Below are 24402 nucleotides of genomic sequence, written 5' to 3'. Positions count from 1 at the left end.
TTTTCTTTGGGACCAATTCTCGGGGAGTAAACAGACACGTAGTGAGTTTCCCTGCAACTTTACACTGCTCTTTAAATAGAGAATTCTTGTAGTTTGCTTCCACTTACAGGCTTTCCTGCCTCATACTGTTTAAAAATAAAAAGTGTTCCCCTCAGTCTTTTTGCCCTGTCTCCTACCAAATGAGGAGGCCAGCACAGCAGGTGACCTCAGTGTATGCGGCACGCACGTGTCAGCCTCTAAGAGCCCAGCTGCCCTGTCGGGTGGGTGGGAGAACAGGCGCACCTAATTAGTACGTGGCTTCCGTGGAGGTGAGTGCGTGTGCCCAGTGCGTGAATCTTGTACGCTACACCCAAGTTAAACGCGTGAGGAAAACTAGGGGTACCGATATCTTCTCTTCACACAAGCGCCCTTGGGGAATCTGTGGACAGACCGAGGGGCGCAGTCGTGGCTTCGGGACCAGGACTTCCCTCTTTTGAGATCTGTTTAGTTCGTTCTAGAAAAGTACACCATACATGAACATACACAGACATCTCCCCGTCCTCCATTCCAGTGGTCTGCAAGCCGCGGGTGCGAGTGTGAATTCTGAGTCCCGCGCTAGGTTCCGGCTTGCGCTGAGGCGAGAGCGCTGCGCGGAGGTCACATTGAGTTCAGAGCCGCGCATCCCAGTCAGAACTGAAAAAGAAAAAAAAAAAAAAAAAAAAAATATCTAAGTCCGGCCCGGAGCTGCCGTCTAGGGCTCAGTCCAGCGCCCCCTTAAAGTCCTTGTCAGTGCGCAAAAGTCCCGGATTACTGTGCTTTGCGTAAGCTGGCCGGCACGACTGAAGGGCCCGCGGAAGCATACCTTGCGTTTTGTGGGGTCCCGGCATCAGCGTGACCAAGACATATTATTTTTGCAAACAGACTTGAAGTGGGCCCTCAGCTTCCACCCCACCCCTGCGGCCCGGGAATAACTCCACGGGCTCGCTCCCATCTGGAGTAGGGGTCCGCGCTGTCGCGGCTCCCGAGACCCCTTGTGCCCCGGCCTGGCCTCGCACAGAGGGGCGCTTGGCAGTGGGGCAGAGGACGGCATCGCGGCCAGGGGCACTGAGGAGCAGCGGCCGAGCGAAGCCCACGCGGGCTCCGGCGCAGCAGCAAAGCTGGAGGCTTTTTGCGGCTCTACCCGGAGCGAGGGACGCGCAGGGAAAACTGCTTCTAGCGCAGGCAAGTCTGGCGGGGAAAGGGAATCGGGGGCGGGAGGGAACTCTCTGTTCTGGTTATGGATCTTGAGAATCTCGGCCAGTCAGCAGAAGCACTCGGGGTGAGGGTCCCAGAAGCTGTAGCTCGCTCCAAGCCCCAAAACCGTGCCTGACCCCGCACTCCCAGCCAAGGCGGCTCAGCGGCCTCTGCCTTCTGGGTGCCAGATACAGTCTGGAGCAAGGTCGCTCAGTCGGGGCCGGCCTACCCCTCAGAGAGAGCCTCTGCGGATGGCCAGATGGCGGGAAACCTCAGGCACCGGCCTAGACGCGAAGTATTCACAAGGGTAAATCCGGGCCTCAGTGGCCTCTGAGCAGGGGTTAGCTCAGACTCAGGTTTTTTCTGCGACCGAAAAGGATTACACAAGTTTTCCAAATCTGCAATCAGTGAACTCAGTGCCTTCTTAGGATCCTGTAAGTGTTTTTGCCTGTAGAAGTGAATTTAGACTTTCTTCTTCTCTTCCTCACACAGCTGGTTACACAGACAAAAGGTGGGTTACAGGCCCGGGAAGGATCTGTCCCCTGTTCGCGTATGTGCCTCTTTCTGTTCTTCACCCTCCTGGGCCTGCCAGGAGAGGTCCTGTGCTGTGCTGGGAAGGTGGACTTCCCTGCAGGAAAAATGTGAGTGGGAGGGAGAGGCCTAGCTGGCTGGCTTGGTCCCACGCGGCCTGCAGAAAGGCATGAAAGTGACCTGGAGCCAGGACATGGGCCTGTGTATGTGGCAGTGGTGGGGGTGGTCAGGAAAGCTATCTCCCAGGGAAAAAGAGGCCTGAGGAGTTTTGCTGCCTAGACTAAGAGGACAGGATGGACATACCATGTCTCAAGATGGGACAAGGCCAGAGCTCCCTGAGACCAAGCTAGGATCGGGAATCTGTATTTTCCTGGCTGAATTTCTTGTATTTTTAAACTTCTTTCCCATTTGTTTTCTGTTTATTCTTTAGATAAGTGTTTTTGAAAGTCTTGCCAAAAGGAAGTCATTGAGAGACTACTGTATGTCAGGCACAGGAATGGGGTAGTGAAACACCCAGTTCTTGTCCTCACAGCTTACAGTCCAATTTTTTTCTTAAGAGAAAAAAACGGCCGGGCGCGGTGGCTCACGCCTGTAATCCTAGCACTCTGGGAGGCCGAGGCGGGTGGATTGCTCAAGGTCAGGAGTTCGAGACCAGCCTGAGCGAGACCCCGTCTCTACTAAAAATAGAAACACATTATGTGGACACCTAAAAATCTATATAGAAAAAATTAGCCGGGCATAGTGGCGCATGCCTGTAGTCCCAGCTACTCGGGAGGCTGAGGCAGTAGGATCGCTTGAGTCCAGGAGTTTGAGGTTGCTGTGAGCTAAGCTGACGCCACGGCACTCACTCTAGCCTGGGCAACAAAGTGAGACTCTGTCTCAACAAAAAAAAAAAAAAAAAAAAAAAAAAAAAAAAGATGCTATGAAAAGGGACACCTGGGTACATCCAGGGTGAGGCAGGCATGGCTAATTGGGGCTATTTACAAGAAGTTCAATATCCCTGGAACTTAGAGGGCAGAGGGCCTCCTGGGGGAGTGCGCAGACAGCCTGGGAGATTAGCCTGGGCCTGAGAGAGGAAGGGCACTTCATCGGGGTGGGTGGGGAGGGGGGCTTCCTGGGTTGACACAAGAGGAAGGCAAGCGGCTGTGCACCTGCATTAGAGCAGGTGCCCCCAGGTTTCCGTCCTGGTGTGAAGATTTGACGGCTTTGAAGGAGCTGGTGTTTTCTTCTCAGGACCCACATCTATCCCAGGTCTACCTACGTGATTAATACTTCATACTTTAGAAAACAACACACAGGTAAAAACTAATTTCAAGAGAACTAATCTAGCATGAAATTTTGTGAGAATATTCCAGTTAAAGAATTGGTATTTGCGATTAAATCCTAAATAGTGAACAAGACACTGTCCTGTCCTCATAGTTTACCACCCAGTGGAAGATTCAGAGAAATTAATCCTAGACATTCAATATCCTTGGAACATGGAAGGCAGCAGACAGCAGTCAGCACAGGCTTTAAACTCTCAGAAAGCCCGGTCATGGGGTGGGACATTTAGCTTAAAGTAGTTTGGAGAAGTCCCATTTAGAAATCTGGGAGAACATTCATAGGAAAGAGAGGCCTTTCGTGGATTCACAGAGCCCATAACGATAAAGTATTCAAAATCCTCTCTGGTAACTTTCAAGCCTTCACAATCTTTTTGGGGCTCAGGACTATCATAAACTAATAACTGTGCTAGAGAGACAAAAGAAAGGTCTTGCAAATAACTAGACAAAAAAAGTGTAAGTTTGCTGTCACAATGATTAATTATGAAAATATTTAGACATGGCACCTTTAATTGGAGCTACCGAATCCCCTTGTAGCATTATTGATAGGGGCAGGAGGGAACAACAATTCATTCAGTGCCAGCTGTTTCATGGGTACTTCATGTATATTGTCTCTTTGATCCTTCATGACAACTCGATGAAGTAGGTATTTTTATTTTCATTTTATAGATTAGGAAACTGAGGCTCAGTGAGGTTATGTAAGGTCACTTGGGAAGTAAGAGACAGACCTATCTGACTTCAAGTCTGTCTTCTCTTCATTTTTCTCATGGAGTCCCTTCCCAACCTAGATGGTATTGATGCTAAAAAAGTAAAATTATATTGACAGAATTCACATATGAGGAATTTAAATGCTTACTAAAAAACAGATTTGGATGAATTTATAGTATCCTTGTAAATTATATTTTAGGATTACCAATATAAAAACTTAAAGAGATCAAAATAAGGAGAATACCAGGAGTGTTTTATACAAATTGAATTGACATAATATAATTAATATCATTTTACCATTGCTTATTAGAAAATTTTCAGAATAAAGAGATGCCTATCCATTGGTTTCTCTTTACTATACAGAGAAACACATGTATGTCTCGTCTTAGATGGCAATTCCCTTTTGATTTTCTAACTTGATAAAATTGATAGGTAAAAGGAAAAGGTTTTTGTTTAAAAGCAAAATACTAGAATTACGTTAATCAATCAATTAAAAAATATCTCTTGAGCATTTACGACCTGCCAGGGACTATGCTGTGTGCTGAGGATATAACATTGATCAAGACAAACTGAGCTCTTGCTACTGGGGAGAGCATATCAGGAAGGAAGGAAAACAAGGCTTGCTCAGCTCCTGCCATGTGCTACTCTCCTAGACTCATTTAATCCTTCAGACAAGCCTGTCGTCTGTCCCTGTATATCCCTGTAGAGCATACACAAAAAAGTGAACCTCAGAAAAATTAAATAGCTTGTTCAAGATCACACAGCTAGTACATGGCAGAGCTCCAATTCAAACCCAGCAATAAAGACTGAGTTCTTTTCACTCTGCTACACTACATCCTTGACTATGAAAATACTAAAAAATTGTGAGTACTTGTTAGTCATTTTATCCTTCTTTGGCCTGTTTCCTCAACTGAAACAGCTGGATAACTATTCTTACCCTGTTCACCTCATGGAGCACTCTTAAAACCCAGAAGCACTGTAAAAAAAATTTTAAAAGTGGTTTTTAATTGTTCAGCTTAATTTAATCTTACAGGAGAAAAAAACATATGAACCCTAATAACAAGTTTATTATAATAACCTATTGGTGGGGGAAAAACCCTCCTAATCCAATGGAATCAGATTTTGATAAATTGTTATTGTTCCCCTTTGTTTTATTAATTTAACACTAAACATTTATTGGACAGAGCCTGTGTATACAGAGATTAGGGCAAGTTCCTTATCCATAAAGGAGCTCCAAGTCTAGTGGGTGAAAGAGACATATAAATAGGTAAACTATAAAAATGTGCTGTAACAGATGCCTAAGGTCTCTTCAGATCTAATGGTATTCAGAGCTGCTTTTGCCCAGGCTAGAAGTTTTGTCTCCTAACAGTGTTTCTCAGTCTTGGAAGGCAGTGGATGGGCAGCTTGTTAAAAACACATTCCTGTAGAGTCAGATTTTCTGGGGGTGAGGCCTGGACTCTCCATTTTAAAGAAGTTCCCCAGTAGTTCTTATGAAGCCTGCCTATACCAGCATTTGGGAAAAAGAGTTAAACCATTTGATTAGAGTCAGGTGGCCTAAAGAAAAACAGCTTTGGTGCCCCTGACAATGATGATAAGAATATGGGTATACTTTACCAGCAGAAATTACAGATCCAAACACACTTAGGGGATTCCGTGTGCCATGGGTGGGAAAGGTTGATGGAAAATCTTCAGAGTGGATATGTGTGCCGTAAATTATAACACATTACATTGAGAAGGGCATTTTGGCTAATAGTTTTACCCATGAATTCATTTAAAACTGTTGGTGAATGCCATTCATGTCTGGGGCATTTAGTTGATCCACTAAGAGAACAGCAGAGAGCTCTAAAATTTTTTTTAAGCCAAGGAATATTTTATTCAAATGAAACTTTAACAAAAATCCAGTATATAAAGAAGAACTGCTGTGGCTGAAGAAGAGGATGAGGAAGTGTAGGGTTTGGTGCCCTGGAAACCACCAGGACAGCTGTGCATCCAGCAGACTGTGAGGGGCTTGATGCCAAGGACTAGGCTTGCCTTATTTGTATTCCAGGCCTGGCACCAGGTAGCCACATAAGAGGTGCACAGTAAATATTTTATGACTGAATGAATAAATGAATTGCATGCCATCATTTCTGCTTCGAAATGTAATTGAAGATCTCAAAAGCTTGCTAAGGTTTTCATCAGTAAAAACCAAGGTACATAATCCACTTAATGGCTCATTTTCACTACCAAATTCTTTTGGCCACTCATGGTCCTGCTTGCCTTCTTTGAACATGAACTTATGAGGCATTTGGCTCTTATAGTCCAATTCCCTCTGGGACTGTTTACACTTTACTTAATCAGGAGAAGAGATCAGAAGAAGTCAGGAAACTTGGTGAAATCCAGGCTGCATTTGTGGGGGGTGAATGGTAAGATAGGACAAAAAGGGAGAAATAAAACAATTTCCTTATAAGAATCACACGTGTCTAATTTTAAAAATAAAATTTATTGTTCACCTGGTTATAAAAATAATATATTTCCATCGTAGAACAGAAAGTCACAAAGAAGGAAATAAAATTTACTTTTCCTGCTATCACCCAGAGATAATGCTGTTTTTGGTGTCTGTCATTCCATTCATATCTTTATAAAGTAGAATAAATATATATGTAACATATTAATATGTTTTAATTTGCTTTTATCACTAAATAATATATGTGAATATTTCCTATGTTATTAAATATTGTTCTACAAAATTATTTTTAAATTTCTGCATCACAACCTGTGGAAAAATGTACACACTTTGCTTAACAAATTTCATATTGTGGAATGTTTGAGTTATTTTCCTTTTTTCTCTTATGAGCCATACTACATTGAGTATCCCGTAGTCTTTGGGTGTGTGTCTGTGTCTGAGTATTCATGGCACGTGTACTTTTTAAGGCATTTGATAACTCATGGTCAAATTGCTCTCTGGAATGGTTGTACTGAAGTAGACTCCTGCAGACAATGTATTTGAGTTCTTGTTCTTTATACTAGAGCTTCACTTTTTATCTGCAGTGACATTGTGTCTATTTATGATTGACATTGTGTCTATTTATGATCAACATTGGTTATTTGACACTGAGCACACCACTTTCCTAACTTGGGGAAGAAAGAGAAATACTAATGGTCTATCTTTAGCTACTTTCCAGAATTTAGAATTAAAAATCTATCTCAATATTTTGCTTTTCTTAAAAAGCAGTAAAGTCAGAGAGACTGATTAGCTAGCTCAGTGGCTGCTGTTCCTCATGCCTGCCGGGCATTCTGAGTATTTCCTTCTTCATTTCCAGCCTCATCCTTGCATGTAAATGAGACGTTATTCTAGAACTTCTACAACCGTGACCACCAAATGTATGTCAATTTGCTTTGGGGATCTTTTCTAGAAGTTAAATTTATTTTTGTGGAGGCTGAAACTTGATCACATTTGCGATGAGTTACATTAGAATAAAGGTCTAGAAGGGTGGTATGTTTTTCCTACCTAAATTGCACAATAGTAAAAAGTGTGATGTGAATGGCTGTGTATATTAGCATTTACAGCTACAAGCAATATTTCTGCTAGTCCCTCTCAGTTCAATCTGGATTTGAGATTTTCTTTTCAAAACCTGACACCAAATATATATATGTGTGTGTGTGTGTGTGTGTGTGTGTTTTATTTTGGAAATTTTGAATAAGAGTCCCATATGATGTTGAGCTAATCATATGTAAATGCATACACATACACACACACACACACACACACACACACTTTACCCATTTAGGTATGCTGATTTCTTTTCTTTCTTTGCTCAGAAAACTGAGAAATTGGCAGGATCTTTAACTTGTAACTTGGCAGTATTGCAATTTATAGGCAAGTAAGGCAAGCCAAATTGGGTGAAAATTGTTTGAGTTTTTTTTTTTTTTTTCAGTTTTAGACAGTGAAAATCATGTAGCTGAGCATGGATGTTCGGCCTTTTTCTGCTTGATTTTTGAACACGTTCATTGGCACTGCCAGAGGTAGTTGAGGCTTCCTGGTGAAGGCGTGCGGTGGCCAGGGGAAGATGTGGGGATTCATGGCCATTCTCTCTATGCTGTTAATGTTAAAATGATGTTTTAATTGTTTTGAAATATTGATTGGAGAAATATGAAATGTGATATTATCTGAGCTTCATAAATCCATCTTAATCATGAATATATAAACATAGACTCAGGAATTGGGAGATACAAATCAGACGTGTTTACAGGCCTGAGCTTTCTTGGCAAGTTCCTGGAACATGCGTGGTGCCTGAGACACAGTCGGAACCAGAAAGCTCTTAGAGTGAGTTTTCTCTTTTAAATCCTGGAGGCTTTGAATTCTTCTTCACAATGAGGGAGGATTCATGAAGTAATGAAAAGCTGTTTCCTTTTTAAAACATTCGGTTTGCAGCACAAACATCTGAGAATTTATTTAAATATTCTGGTTCCCTGAATTACCCACTTCCTTAACATATATTTTACTTATTTTTCCAAGGGAGATAAATTTCCACTTCATGTTTTTTCGAGTTCAACTGTGTTAGGCTCCTCATTTTAGCATACAGGTTGCTTGGTATTTAAGGACACAGGTTAAGGATGTATCATGAAAGCTATTGAGTGGGGCAGATATTGTAAAGTGTGAGGGGCAAAGTAATTTTTGTATGTGGAACAAGTTTCATTTACATTATGGCCTAATACTTTGAAATTAAAAAAAGAAAAAAGTGGCTAAAAATAGCCACTAAAAATAATTAAGCAATAATATTTACTCAATACTTGAATTAAGCAAAACTGTCATACTCTTTCTCCTTTTTAGAACTTAATTCCTCTTTTCAGCTTCAGAAGTCATTAGACTTCCCTTTCTCCTTTCTTTCCCTTACTCTGCAGTGTCTTAAAGGGTGAGAATCTCTGTGTGTGATAGAGGGAGGTGGTGGTAGGGCAGTGGTCAGAACATTCCAGAAGCCAGGATAAGAGAAAGCAGCTTGATTTCTGCATTTGTTTATTTAGGGATGGGATGTGAGATCTGGATTGATGTGAAAATTTGGACATACTTAAATAATTCAGTATGTAATATCAGATGACGACACCATGCAGCATTTATAGCTTCCTGAATTGTCCATGTGGCTCCATCTCTTTTTCTGCTTTACTTGTTATATTTGTAGTAAGTAAAACAGATGTGGTTTTAAATGTTCAGTATTGGACTATTTTTGACTAATTAGACTATTTTATTTAATATATGTGACTCGCCAGTTTATAATAAATTAAAATCTAAGAAAAAATATGAGGTATTTTGATTGGTATGACTATACTAGATAGAATTTAATCTAGTTGATTTATTTAGTAGGCATTTTTTAATTTTTTTAAGTATAATTTTTGTTTTATTATTATTATTTTTTAATGTCAGCATATTACAGGGGTATAAATGTTTAGATTACATATATTGCCTTTGCCATTTTAGGATATCACAGTTACTACTGTGAACTTTAGTGGGTTATGAATAATGATTGTTACTATGCAGCACTGGGCATGTAAAAAGTATAGGATTGGGCTCAATAGAAATTTAGTGGTATAACCTGGTAGTTGCCTGTTTGAATATAATTCTGCTGTCATGTTGAATGCTATTCATGTGCCCTCATTTCATGAAAATAGGTTCCAATACATATTTTAAAAATTCTGGCTGTATGAACTGGCTAGTGTATTGTTTATTTTCAAAGTTAAGCAGTCGTTAATTATGATTTGTAGGTCACTTCTTTTTCCCCAGTGATTTAATGTATGCTTTCTTAAATAAATGAAAGTACTGTATGTTCTGGATTTTGCTTCCTCTACCTCAAATTTAGGAATACTGTTAAGTGAGACTATGACTTTTGACTGTAGAAAGGTATATATTTGTGTACTATTACCTGGGTTTTCTGCTTAGTGTCTCTTTCCAGTTCAGATGGAATTATCAATTATATCTAGGTCTGATAAAATAGAAACTGAGGGAGAGGGGCCTCTAGGGCCCCATGTTTTGAAACGTCATATTGCCTGACGTGAGTGAATATCATTCTTTCAGTGATACCCCGTGTCTGTCAGTCATTTGTATGCACAGTACCCAGCCAGGATGGGATACCCTGTGAAAAAAAGATAGGCATTAAACCCCTTTAAGAATGAAGATTGCTTGCAATAAGTCCTAGAAGTAGCTCATTGCTGAGATCCAGAATCACATGTTTGGCTTTGTGATACACAGAGCCAAAGCAAGGTTTTCATTAGCAAGGGTGAAAGTGCTTAATACCCTGTTGTATCAAACTTACTTGATTAATGAGAGGAATGAAGGTTATGGATGTTTGGTTGGTTTGGGGTGTGTGTGTTTGTGTGTGTGAGTGTGTGCATGAGAGATATGTTTAGTGAGAGCCAGGCAGAGTGAGAACAGTTTTGGGGGTCTGATCCCATTAAGAATAACCCCAGGGTTCTTATCTGACTCTGGTAATCTTTGAATATCATTTAACATGGTACCTGGCTCCTAATAAATAGGTCTGCTTCACAGCTGCAGTAGAAATTGACCCCTTTGACGTGTGGTCCTCTCCTTCCCTCCATTTAGCCTTTCATGCTTGAGTTTGGATCACAACCTTTGGAGAAGGGTGGAAAAACAGCAGAATTGGCAATTATCTCAGTGATCTGGATTCTAATTAATTAAGGCCTACTTTTTCCTACTTTTTTCAGGAATTGTGCCTGAAGGCATTTTGTGGGAAGGATGCATTTCTTAATGAATAATTATACCTCAAGCTTTTTTTGGACCCAGGAGGGGATATAAAAAATAATTAGTTACAAGGCCACGGTTGAAAGTATAAGATTTACACTCAAGCCAAGAACTTTATTTGCATATCAAATAAATGACAGAGTCATGCTTGATGTCTCAGAATCTCTAGCTGTCCTAATAAGGAAAGAAAATGAAACCAAATGTTTTCATTTAAGCTTTGAATTATGTTACTATTAAAATAAAAATTAAATTTCTTTAAGTATCCTTTTAGGTCCAATCTAATCATTTCTCAGATAGAAATCTCACAGAAGCCAATGGCATTTTAAGAGTGGAACCTGGTATTTTGCTGGATTTCATAGTTCTCCGTGAACCTACATATTAATACAAATTTTATCCATTTGCCATTATACTGTACATTTATTAAAGTGCTATTTTTGTTGTGGTTTCAGCAATTCTCATCCAAAACATAGCTGCGGCATGTCATGGAAAAACACTGGACTGGGAGTTAGAATCAGTTCTCATCTCAGCTCTTCCATTAAATGAAAAGATTTGTGCTTTTGGAAAAATTACTTTAACTCTTTGGATCTCAGTTTTGTCAGCTGTGTTGGTCTGCTACATAAGGTCCCTATCTTCATCAAACATTTTAAATCTTAATTAGAACATACACATCATAGTGAGCTAAATGCATACTCATTTTTAGAAATTTGACACCTCAAGCTTCAAGGTAACACTGCTTAGCATTTAAAAGTGAATGTTAGTGGCAGAAGGTTTAAGTTTTAACAGCATTAGAAAAGCAAATACCATTAATTTATTGAACGTATAATTTTTAAAAGTTTAAGTATATTAATAATATTTAATGTTTTTACCTGTCATACTAGTAATCCATGTTCATTGCAGAAAGTTTATGAAATTAAAAAAAATGGCCTTAATCTCACCACTCAAAACTAACTAGTAATATTTTGATGTATTTCCATTCCTTTAGGTTCTCTATTTCTCTTACATTCTGTGCCATCTGTGATTTATTTTTACAAAGTTAGAATCATATTGTTTGTACTATTTTGTACTGCTTTTTTTTTTCACTTGGGGAAACATGGTGAATTGCTTCTCATGTCCTTATTCCGGAAGATGGTTTTTTAAAGCTTTTTATTTTTGTTTTTGAATTATAAAATAAATACTTGCTGGATATAAAGATTTATGCAATAACTAGTTTTATAAAGCAGAAAATTAAACTTTCTCCCTATACCCTGCCAACTCATTCTCTCTTTCTTAGTCACATTTCTTGTAGGGAACCGCATTTATAGCTTGGAATATGAGAGTTTTTTACTTAAATAAGGTCATTCCATTCACAGTACTCCTCACTCTGTGATCTTTCTTGCCACATTATGGGGCAGGGGGTGGAGGGGGATATTTTCTAGTCACTGTATGTAGCCCCAGCTTCTTCACTGCAGTGGCTGCATAGTGAGTCAAGCTATGGGTGCTCGTTTTTATTTAATCAGTCTCCTATTGCTGGACATCATAATTGGTTGAAATTATTTTGTTTTGTTTTAAAAAGCATTGCATAAATATCTTGTATCCAGATCTTTGGGTGCATCTTTGATTATTTCCCTAGGATAAAGTCCTGAGTCAAATGTCATATATGTGTGGCTTTTGGTACATGTTGCTAGTTTCCCTACCATTTAAAGGTCATCTTCTTTTACATTCCTGCCAACCATGTAAGAGAGGCCCTTTCTTGTCTTTTTCCAAGTTTGAACTGGTCAAAATTTAAGGCAAATTTTTCATCATTACTGTACCAATTTTTACGTCAATTTTAGTCCAGGACATTCCTTTCTGAGTATAGGGGGGAAAAGTAATTCAGATTCTCTGATGCTTTGATCATCTTTGTTTCCTCTGGTGAGACTTTGTAAAGAACTCTGAGGAATTATAATTTAAACTATACTATAAGTTATCTATTCCTTCTTTTAAGTTTAGAAACTTGCTTAGAATGGCTATTATTAAAAAGGCAAAAAAATAACAGATGCTGGCAAGGATGTGGAGAAAAGGGAGCTCTTACACACTGTTTGTGGGAATGGAAATTAGTACAACCACTATGGAAAACAGTATGGAGATTTCTCAACAAATGAAAAATAGAACTACCATATGATCCAGCAATCCCACTAGTGGGTATGTATCTAAAAGAAAAAAAAAAATCAATATATCCAAGGGATACCTGCACCTTTATGTTTATCACAGCACTATGCACAATAGCAAAGATATAGAGTCAACCTAAGTGCCTGTCCACCAGTGGACAAATGGATAAAGAAAATGTGGTATATATTTCAACACATGAACTTTGGAGGAAAATATAAAAAAGAAAATGTGGTATATATGTAATATTATTCAGCCATAAAAAAGAATGAAATCATGTTACTTGCAGCAATGTGGATGGAACTCTGGAGGTCATTGTGTTGAATGAAATAACCCAGGCACAGAAAGACAACTTCTTCGTGTTCTCATTTGTATGTGGGAGCTAAAAAACTTGACAGCAAGGAGATAGAAAATAGAATGAAAAATACTGGAGGCTGGGAAGGGTGTGAGGGTGGGAGGGGAAAATGAAGAGAGGTTTGTGAATGGGTACAAAATTAGATAGAAGAAATTAGCTCTAATGTGCAAGAGCAAACTGGGGTGACTATAATTAGCAACAATATATTGTATATATTAAAGAAGCTAGCTGGACACGGTGGCACAGGCCTGTAGCACCAGACACGTGGGAGGCTGAGGCAGGAGGATCGCTTGAGCCCAGGAGTTTGAGGGTGCAGTGAGCTATGATCTCACTCCAGCCTGGGTAACAGAGTGAGCCTGTCTCTAAAAACAAAAACAAAAACAAAAACAAGAACAAACAAAAACAAGTATCTAGAAGAAAGGCCTTGAACATTACCAACACATAGAAGTAATAAATACTTGAGGTGATGGACACCCCAAATACCCTAACTTGGTCATTACATGTTCTATTCATGTAACATGCACTTACATGTGCCCCATAAATATATAAAATATTATGTATCAATAAAGGAAAAAATAAATTTAGAAACTGGCTGACTTAGATTTCTTCTACTAAAATATAAAGTTCTTTGGGAATGAGGGATAATAACATACTAAAGGATCTTGTTATTTATATTTCAGTAACTAGCTTCTGAAAATCCTTGTCAGTGAGGGAGGGGAAGAGTGCCAAAGATCAGTCAGTTAGGTACCTTATCCACAAGGAAAGGATCATTGTTGGTTAACCACCATTAGTAACAAATCATTCATTCAATCCATGAAGAAAAACCATGTGTTACATTTTAGTTGAATGTTTTCTTGATCTTTAGATTTTGTGTCTATGGATATATACTGTAGTTATTGCTATGCTGTTATCCAAGGAAAGAAAGTTTATGAATAGGGATGTTTTGAAATACAGCCAACACCATTTTAATATATTACTCCACTGTGGGTGTTCACTTTATGGACAATGGAATGCAGCAATAACTAGTCACAAAAGAAGTGCGATCGTGGTATAATGTGGAACAGGTACAACCATAATCCAGGATGTTTGTGTTTGATTCTTGGCCTGGTACTAATTAATATACTGAATGACTCTGGTCAGGTAATGTAGGTCATGACAATATATACATCTAATAAATAGCACTGTAACCAAGCAGTTCGGTGTAGGGTCCTAACACTCCATGACATTTTCATTAAATCAGAGGATCACAGTACAACTGGATGAGAAGAACACCTGATTACCGTGTTCAGTTTATGTTGCATAGACGGGCCTTTTATTCCTCTTCATCTTAATTTTTCAAACTATAGAAAAATGTTGATTCCAATGTGACATGTGATCTAGAATCTATGACTTTTTGTCTTCATTCTTTTATTTAGCAAATATTTATCTGAACATGACTATGTGCCAGGTCCTGTGCTACCTGCTTAAGTTTACAGTGGTAGGAGTCAGGGGAGTGAGGCCAGGAGACTCATGAAAGGAGCCCACTCTCCATCTGGCATTCCTGAATTCTACATTGCAATGCAAATGCTCCTGTCAGAACCTTCACCTTGGCTCCACAGCAGGAGGTAAGGGCCTATCTGTGCAGTCATTGCTGCCCCAAACTTCTCTCAGTACTTGGAGATTGGAAAGGGGAATAAAGCAAAATTTGGATATCAAAAATATCCCTCTCCTCATCGATCTTGATTCCTGACTTTTATTATGGTGCTAATAACTTTAGTCATTTATTTTACAGATGGCAGCAATTTGTTTTTGATAGTGACTCAATACCTTTTCAATCAGTGCTAAGACCAACTTCTCCACACGATAGGATAGTAAATGAAAGACACATTCCAAAAACACACACAACTCACAAATGTATGCAGGGACACGTATACAACTGTTAAGGCACCCAGCCTTGGTCCTTAAGAATAGAATTTGATTTACAGTTGAGAAATACAAACTGAACCACATATACTTGGGGGAAAAACTATTTCCTAAGAAAAAAAGGACTGGGACAGCAATATGATATTTGAGAAATAAGAACACCCTACTTTGTCAAAATGGGCATAATAGAAGTGGTATCTTGCCAAGGTGTATCTAATTAGTATTTAACCCTATTGAGGCCTCAAAGTAGGAAAGGTTTCATCGTTAATTTTGCACAAACCATTTTTCTTTCTTTCTTTGCTTCCCTCCCTCCCTCTCTTCTTTCTTCCCCCTTCCTTCCTCCCTTCCTCCCTCCCTCCCTCCCTTCCTCCCTTCCTTCCTACCTTCCTTCCTTCTTCTTTTTTTGGTATTTAACAACTTTATTAAAGTATAATTGTCATACAATAAACTGCACATACTCAAAGTATGTAGTTTTATGTTTGATGTTATACATACCTGTGAAACTATTACTATGACCAAGATAATGCACATATCCATCGCCCCTAAGAGCTTCCTCATACCCCTTGTGCTCTCTCTCTCCAGCTCCCTGCAATCTCTCTGTCCCTCATCCCAGGAATTCACTGACCTGCTTTCTATCACTGGATCAATTTGCATTTTCTAGAATTTTATAAATGAAATCATATGGTATGTGTTCTTTTTTGGTCTGGTTTCTTTCTCTCTCTCTCTCTCTCTCTTTCTTTCTTTCTTTCTTGATTTAATTTACAAAATAGAATAAGAGAAAGATCCAAAAGGAACTATATGAGTAGAGTAGAAAAACTTTAGGACAGGAAGAGGAGGGAGTAATCAGAAATGAAGCTAGAGAAGTAAGCAGTGGCCAGACTGAGGGAATCTATTACAAACATGGTTAAGAGGAAATTTTGCCCTAGGAGCAGTAGGCAGATATTGAAGAATTATAACCAAGGGAGCAACTTAATCATATCTTTGTGTTTAAACTGATGGCTCTGGCTACAGAGCAGAGAACAGACAGGAATGGGACAAGTCTGGAGCCAGGCAGGCCCATTAGGATGTAAGAGATGACAGTAGTTCTGAGTTGGAAAACAGTGGGAATGAAGTTTCAGATTTGCATACATTTAGAAAGCAGGACCTTTAAGATGTGATGGCAGATTGGATGCAGAGGGCCAGGAACAGGAACTGTTACTCCTGAATCAGAAGACTGGAACTGTGGTACTGGTCTCTTCATATCTGTGCAAATTCAAACAAGAAATATAAATCTTCTACGCTTGTTTCTTCAGCTTTCTGGAGAAGTGGTCCAGTCAGCAGTTAAGGATATAGATTCTGGAGTCAGAATGACAGAGTCCGAATTCCAGATCAGCCACTTACCAGCCTTCTAACACTGAACTAGTCATTTAACCTCTTTGGTCCTCTGTGGCAAAATGGGAATAAATATAATAGTTATTACAAAGGATTAAATAATTTAATGCATGTTGTGGTTAAACAGAGCTTGGCACATAGTAAGTGCTCAGTAAATGCTGGCTCTTGATATTAACTCTTCAAGGTTAGAATCTGATATTGCCTGATGATGATTGGCAGTGTTTCGCATGTACTCATAGATTGAATGTGACGGACCTATTATGACTCATCTTCATTAAGCTGACAAATAAATATAAGGAGTTTGTTATAATCCAGTAGATTCACTGATCATGTCACTTCAAACGCTTTAAAAGCATCTCACTACTCCTAGGAAACAGTCCGAGCTCCTTTAGATGTTTAACAAAACCTCTCATAATCAGGATCCTTACCTGTCCTTCATCTTTTCTCTCTCTTCCTTTATATTTCTTCACTCCAGTACTATTGGATTTACTTTAGTTCCTCAGAAACATCAGATGGTCTTGCCTAGGGGGTTTCCAGTATCCTATTCCCTCCACCTGAAATCTCTCCCTTGACTGTCTTCTCCAGCCCTTTTTTCTCCACTTCCCCAATCCATGGCAATGAATATTTTGAAGCTCAGAGAGGTTATAATATTTGCCTTTCCAGAAAGTAAAACATGTCAATAGCTGTACTTCATGGGGCACCTCACTGTGGGGCAGGTATCCTTAACCTCTGAGAATCTGACCAACACTGTGGAGCTTCTTCCCCAGAAAACACGTAGGCAAATTTTTGAGTAAACATTCAGGGCATTTAAAATACCCCTGGTACCCAGACTTGAACACTGGATTATAAGGAAAGACTATTAGCCTGGGATTCAGATGATGTGGTTTTACCACCACGGCCCGTTTCTTTTTTTCTTAAGTATCCTGTTATAATCAACAGTAAAAAGTTTAACTTTATACATCTGAATGCATTTATTCTTGAATTCTTATTTAATAAAAATAGAAAAAAAAACACTCGTAAAGAAAACTTTTGGTGAGTTATGTATGGTACATTTCTTTGAGGTACAGAAACCCAGGGTGCTCTTAAACACTTTGACTTTCTGCCACCTGGGTTTGAGATCAAAACTGCAATGTGTGGCAGACCAACTCAGGACAAGGAATGTTTGTCTCAGGCATTATTGTGCCCTATCTGTTGATGAAAGATTGGGATAGAGTCAAACCATGTGTCTTGGTATGTGACTTTGATATTTGTATTCAGTGTTTATTAGCTGATAAGATGAGTTATTGGAGATTAGCATTCTTCTGAGTGAGCCAATATTACCTGTTTTATTGCAGTCTATAGTTGTACTGAAGGGTGCCTTGGAGAGCATGTTTTCCAAATGTTGGGCAAGACTGACATTCACAAAACTTACAGCTGAATGTAATGTTATCCAATGACAGCCTTGAAAATACAATGACTGCAAGAAATGGTGGAAAATTCAGAATGGCTATAAAGCTTCCATTCCCAAGACTATCTTGATTGTGTGAATTAAGTTCCAGTGTATGTTTTTCCTGTTTTTTCTCTCTCACCCCATCTTGCCTTCCTTAGCCCTTGCTTCATAATCCTCAGACCCCCTCCTCAACACTTTAATGCCTTTACAGCTCAGATTTCACTTTCAATAGTCTGGGACTATCACACAATTTAGAGCAAGAAGAGAAAACAAAAGGGAGAACAAAATTGATCAGAAAGTTGAAAAATAGGACTCACGAAGAAAAGTTGAAGAAGCTAGGATTATTCATTTTGGAAAAGAGAAATTGATGAGTGGCTTAATAAAAGTTTTCAAGTATATTAAGAGTTATTGTATGGAAACTGGTGACCAGCTGTTCTCCTTACTGCTGAGATGAGAACAAAAGGAAATGATCTTTAACTTCAGCAGTGGGGAGCTAGGTTAGACATAAAGTAGAATTTCCCAGTGGTGAGGTTTGTTACACATTAGAATGGATTACTGTGGAATCTCTTTTTCTGGAGATCTTTGGAAATAAGGTGGCAACTGATATGGGAGGAATGGTTTAGATAGGTAGGGTCTTGCCTGAGGTGCTGGAGAATCAACCAGACGACCTGTGGAAACACTTTGCAGGTCCTCTGAGTCTACACCAAGCCAGCTGGACCTCAGCCAGACAAGGTATGGAGAAGTGCCAGGCTAGTTCATGCCTTTGTTTCAGCAGAGGCTGAGTCAGTGTTCACCTTGTCACAGGCTCAATTTTCTTGGTATCTAATTGTTATTTGGTGGTAAGTAGTGATTTGGGCAGGAGTGAGGTGGAGATTAAAAAATACCTGTCACAAGCTAAAACATACATAGGCCCTCCTTCAAATAATTCTAAGTGAATAAGGGTGAATTCTGTGAAGTGTGAAGAGCCATTGTAATTTTTTTCTTACTTTTTCTTTAAGGCCTCAAACATTTTTTCTCTCAACAGTATAGCTTCTGTGTGTTCATGAAAACTTCTCCTTCCTTTAAGCTTTTGAGATATAGAAGTATGTGTGTATCTCTAAAAAATGGAAGAAGTGTTCCGTTTAGTTCTTATTCATAAACTAATAAGAATTGTGGGATTTTAGACTTGGATGGAATCTTGCAGAGATCATTTAGTTTAACACAGTGGATGAGTTTTTCCAGCCTTATTAATTATCCCAAATTTATATTGCCATGACAGTAATAAATGTATTATTATAAATACTACCACAAGAATTTAAGTATAATCACATTAACAAAAATAACTCAGTGCAGTATTTTTGTCAAACAATATGTTAATCTCATGTTTTTTATTGAATTGAACTTTTCTGTTTTTTTAAATTTAGTTTATCATTTAGATATAATCTAACCAATTTTGACAATATTTTCAGTTTTTTTTAGATTGTAGGAGTTTTAAAAATTGTAAAAAACCACAATATTAAATTTATTATCTTAACCATTTTTTTTTTAATTTATTTTTTTTGTTGTTGTTGTTGTTGTTGTTGAGACAGAGTCTCACTTTGTTGCCCAGGCTAGAGTGAGTGCCGTGGCGTCAGCTTAGCTCACAGCAACCTCAGACTCCTCGGCTTGAGCGATCCTACTGCCTCAGCCTCCCGAGTAGCTGGGACTACAGGCATGCGCCACTATGCCCGGCTAATTTTTTCTATATAGATTTTTAGTTGTCCATATAATGTCTTTCTATTTTTTTAGTAGAGACGGGGTCTCGCTCAGGCTGGTCTCGAACTCCTGACCTTGAGCGATCCACCCGCCTCGGCCTCCCAGAGTGCTAGGATTACAGGCGTGAGCCACCGCGCCCGGCCTCTTAACCATTTTTAAATGTACAATTGAGTAGTGTATATTCATATTGTGCAGCAGATCTCTAGAACTTTTTCATTATACAAAACTATACCCATTAAACACTAATTCCCTCTCTCTTCTCCCCCTGGCCCTTAGCAGCTCCTTTTCTGTTAAATACTTTATATTTCTATGATTTTTGACTACTTTACATACTTCATTTGAGTGGAATAATACAATATTTGTCCTTTTATGACTGGTTTATTTTGCTTTGCATAATATCCTTGAGGTTCATCCATGTTGTAGCATGTGACAGGATTTTCTTCCTTTTTATGGCTGCATACTATTCCATTGTATGTATATACCACATTTGCTTTATCTTTTCATCTGTGAAATGGATAGCATTTGAGTTGCTTCCACCTCTTGGCTATTGTGAATAGTGTTGCAGTGAACATGGGAGCACACGTATCTCTTTGACATACTGATTTCATTTCCTTTGGATATATGTGCAGTAGTAGGATTGCTGGATCATATGGAAGTTCTATTTTTAATTTTTTGAGGCACCTCCATACAGTTTTCCATAATGACTGAACTATTTTACATTTCTACTAATAGTGCATAAGGCTTCTAATTTCTCCTCATCCTTTCTACCATTTGTTATTTCTTGTTCTTATGTTAGTGACCATTCTAATGGGTGTGTAGTGATATCTCATTGTGGTTTTGATTTGCATGTCTCATGATTAGTGATATTGAGTATCTTTTTTTGTGCTTTCTGGCCATTTTTTTTGAGAAATGTCTATTCAAGTCCTTGGTCCATTTTTAAATCAGGTTATCTGTTTTTTTTTGTTGTTGAGTTGTAGAAGTTCCTTATATATTCTGGATATTAACCCCTTATCAGGTACATGATTTGCAAATTCTCCCATTCTGTAGGTTGCCTTTTCACTTTTTTGATTATTTCTTTTGATGCACAGAAGTTTTAAATTATGTACTCAGTTTTAAGTACTAAAAACTTAAGTAGGGGTTAATAAAATATTCTTGGTTACTTCAAATATGATTATTGCAGTAAAACCACAAAAAAGGATTGATTCATTACTAATCATTGAATCACATGCACACTAAACCAAACACATGCACACTAGACCAAATTTAAATGCTTTGTTCCTGAGCAGTTAAGATGAAAGATTATACTACTGCAGTTTATAGGCTAGAGATTTTTCTATTTTAACAATTTTAAGAAAGTTTGAGATTAAAAGCATTTTTTAAATTTTACTTCTGGTATTATTCTACAAAAATGTTATTAAAGAAAATGAAAGTAACTTTTTGCTATGTAGCATCAGAATAATGAACACGATGTATTCTTTCTCTTTTAATCGTTTCCTTTAATACTTCATTCACAAAGATTCTGAAGGAAACTACTACAGTGAGGACGTGCTTTGGCAGGCAAGGAGAGGACTTGTGCTCAGTCCTCCCCCCAATTGTCTAACTTTGCACTATTAATCTAAAGCCCAGAAACCCGAACTGTTACCATTTCCCTTCCCAATAGAGGTAACCAAACCTATTCATACTATCTTGGTGAATGTCCAAAAAATTCATGGATCAGTCTGACGTTTTTAGGGCTTCATAAATTTTCTTTGTTCTTGTGAGATATTCCAATCTATACAACCTGATTTATCCTTAGGAATGCCAGCAGAGTACTTGAAGTTGGATTTTTCATCTGAAGGATGTAACAAATGGCAAAGTAAGGTTGAGAAACCGGGAGAGCTTGGTGCTTGTGGGACAGGTAACACAGTTAACTCAGATCAGCAAATCTTTTGGCTTCACTAACAATGGTAGCATGAAGCTTGGTTTGGTCAACAGTCTGTATGTGCCCTTTCTCTAATCAGAAAGGTCATATGCCACAGTATATTTTTATCAGCTCTTAAAAATCCACTTCTAGGTTATCCTGATTCCTTAAAACAATTTTTGAAAGTAACAAAGCTAGAATGTTTGATGCATTTTATAGGTCGATGGTAGAGTTAGATGCATGTGCACATGAACACTTGTTCTTAAGACTTCTGTGTAGTCAAGAGAGCTTGAGTGTTCAGAACTCAAAGTTGGCCTCATAAAAGACATCAGACTACAGTACTTGCTTTGTTTGTTCTGTTTGACTGAACCAAATGTCTTCAAGTTTCATTTTCAATTTTTATTGTAAAAACTGTGAAAGCAAGGTGTTTGCTTACTGCTGGGATTTGATTCCATCTTAAAGACCTGGAACAGAAGTTTATATGGGTTTCAGAAAGCTGCTGTTGTATATGCATACATAGTACAAGGTAGAAAAATGTAAAGTAACCCAGTAAGAGCAAACAACAGCATAACAAAAACTAAAAAAATTTAAAATTGAATACTCAGTACACCTTTCACAATAGAAACCCTGACTTGTAAGTAATTGCTTCAAGCATTTAACATGAGAAATCTGTGAATGTTCATTCTTGGCAGATAAAAGATCTGATGTGGTTGTACATTTCTGTACCATTATTCATGTTGAGCCAGCTATTCACATACTCAGATTCATCAGATTCATGGGAGAATTTCTAGCATGAGTTCTGGCATATCACTCTGTGTTATGGTTTCTCTGTCTTTATGATGCACATCCTGTTGATTTTACTTATGGCAGAATAAGGAAATATATGTACATTACAATCTTGTTATGGATATGCACTTGATACTTTGGCTAAGATAATCATAAATCAAGTAAAGCCAAGTGTATTTTAACTTTTAAACCAAGATATTCATTCGCCACCTGCTCAGACTGAAAACCATCTTATAGGATTAAGAGGACGGGGAGGGTGCATGGAAAATTATTTTTAAAGGAAAAGGAATAATATATAGAGTTAGAAAGGAACATTATAAACTGTTAAAGGACCAACATTTCAATGCAAAATAACATCCAAGTTATATAAAAGCCCTGTGTATGATATGTTTATTGTTATTAGTTTTTAGCCTTTTCAGTCTTTGGGGACTTTGCTGGCCTGGATTTCTGGTTTAGTAGAGTACATTCAGCTGCATTGTGCACTTGAGTTCTATGGATCTGTTGTGCTTCATCCCTATTTACCTCATCCTGTGGGCAAGCATCTGCTTTTGTGTCTTCTTAGAACTGCAGCTGGATTTCTGGAATTCTGTGGCTGTCTGGTATTTTTTCTGCATATTAATATGATTAAATTGTATCAAGGGTTCTCTTTTTGTCTTTCAAAATAAATGCATCCTTAATATTTTTAGATTAGAAAAATTATATAAGTTTATTATAAAAATATTCAAACAGTACAGAAAAGTGCAAAGTAAAGATTAGCAACAATAACAGCAATCCCAGAGATAACTGCTGGTAATATGATAACATATCAATGATCATCCTTACAGATGACTCTCAATGCATATAAATTCATGTATAAATATATGTAAATAAATATATGCACTTTTACATAAATGAGATAAGGCAAACCATTTTGTTAGCTTTTTCCACATTATAATAACTGTAGATCTACATCATTATTTAAATGGATGTATTATTTATATTATATGTAGAATATTGCCTGGCACTCAGCATGTCCTCAACCAATACTTGTTAAATGAATAAGCAATAATTTGTGTAATCAGTCATCTATTAGTGGACATGGTTTATTTCCTATTTTTTGCTATTATAAATCACAATGCAGTGAATATTCTTTTGCATCTTCTTTGTTTGCACGTACAATAATGTGTTCAAGGAAAACTTCTTAGAAGTTGGATCAAAAGGTAGAAACATTTAACAGTTTGATAGTGATAAACTTGCCAAGTTGCTAAATTTATGCCCAAGGCTTACAAATTTACACTATCATCAACAATACACAAAGTATCTGTTTCCACACATTCTCCCTCATGCCCACAATGTTGTCAATCTTTTAGAATTTGCCGTTCTGATAGAAATATTGCTGTACTGCTTTTACTTGTATTGTTTACATTACAAGCAAGGCTGAGCATCTCTTCGTATATTTCTTTTATGCATTGCCTGTGCTTTGTCCAATGATTTTCTCTTGAAAGACCAGAGACCTATTTTATCTTAATGAAGTAATTTAATTTTATAATGCTAAAGTCTGCCCCCAAACCGGGAACAAAGTACTTCTTTTAGTTCGGTATACTGATAAGTGAACATGTGGACCCATAGTTCTCATTTGACACAGAAGCCACAAAATCTCTCTGCTGGAAGCCAGTTCACTTTATTATAACCAAGAAACTAAAGTTCATTTTCTGGCATTTTGGCCTGGGCATTAAAATTTTAAACTAACACCACTGGACACAACCTACTCTTTAAAATAAGCACTGTATTATCACTTTGTGATAAGCAAAGTGCTATCTATCACTTTGAGAGAGCAAAGAAGAGAATTTGGAGATTTTACTTCTCTTAGTTCAGTGTCTTTGTGTCTGAGGACCACTACTAAAGTTTTAAGAGATTTCTTAAAAAGGCAGTAATCATTTGGAAGCAAAGATTAGATTGTTCAACATCTGTATTTCAAAAAGTGGGAATAAATCAGTTATTCATTAAAATACATTAAAATGGCATACTTCATTTCCAGCTACTAAGTATGAAGTCCACCCTTCTTGTTTGTTTTAGCTTCATCATGCTACTGAAATGTGTGTGAATTTAACCAGAGAGAAAGTCACTACTACCCTCCTATTTAGTGGTAGGACCATCCGTTATTTAGTGAGGCCATTTTTCTTTTCAGACCTGAGTTGCAGCCCATGTTGCTGCTGAATTCTCGATATGAATAAGTCATATTCATATGATTAACTAAAACAGGGGTTTTAGTACCCTTCCACAAAGTGATAATAAAGTGCTTATTTTAAAAACAGTAGG

The sequence above is a fragment of the Eulemur rufifrons genome, chromosome 4 (assembly GCF_041146395.1).
Source record: "Eulemur rufifrons isolate Redbay chromosome 4, OSU_ERuf_1, whole genome shotgun sequence".
Classification (NCBI taxonomy): domain Eukaryota; kingdom Metazoa; phylum Chordata; class Mammalia; order Primates; family Lemuridae; genus Eulemur; species Eulemur rufifrons.
The sequence above is the reverse complement of the archived record's forward strand: the minus strand, read 5'-3'. Positions refer to the sequence as shown.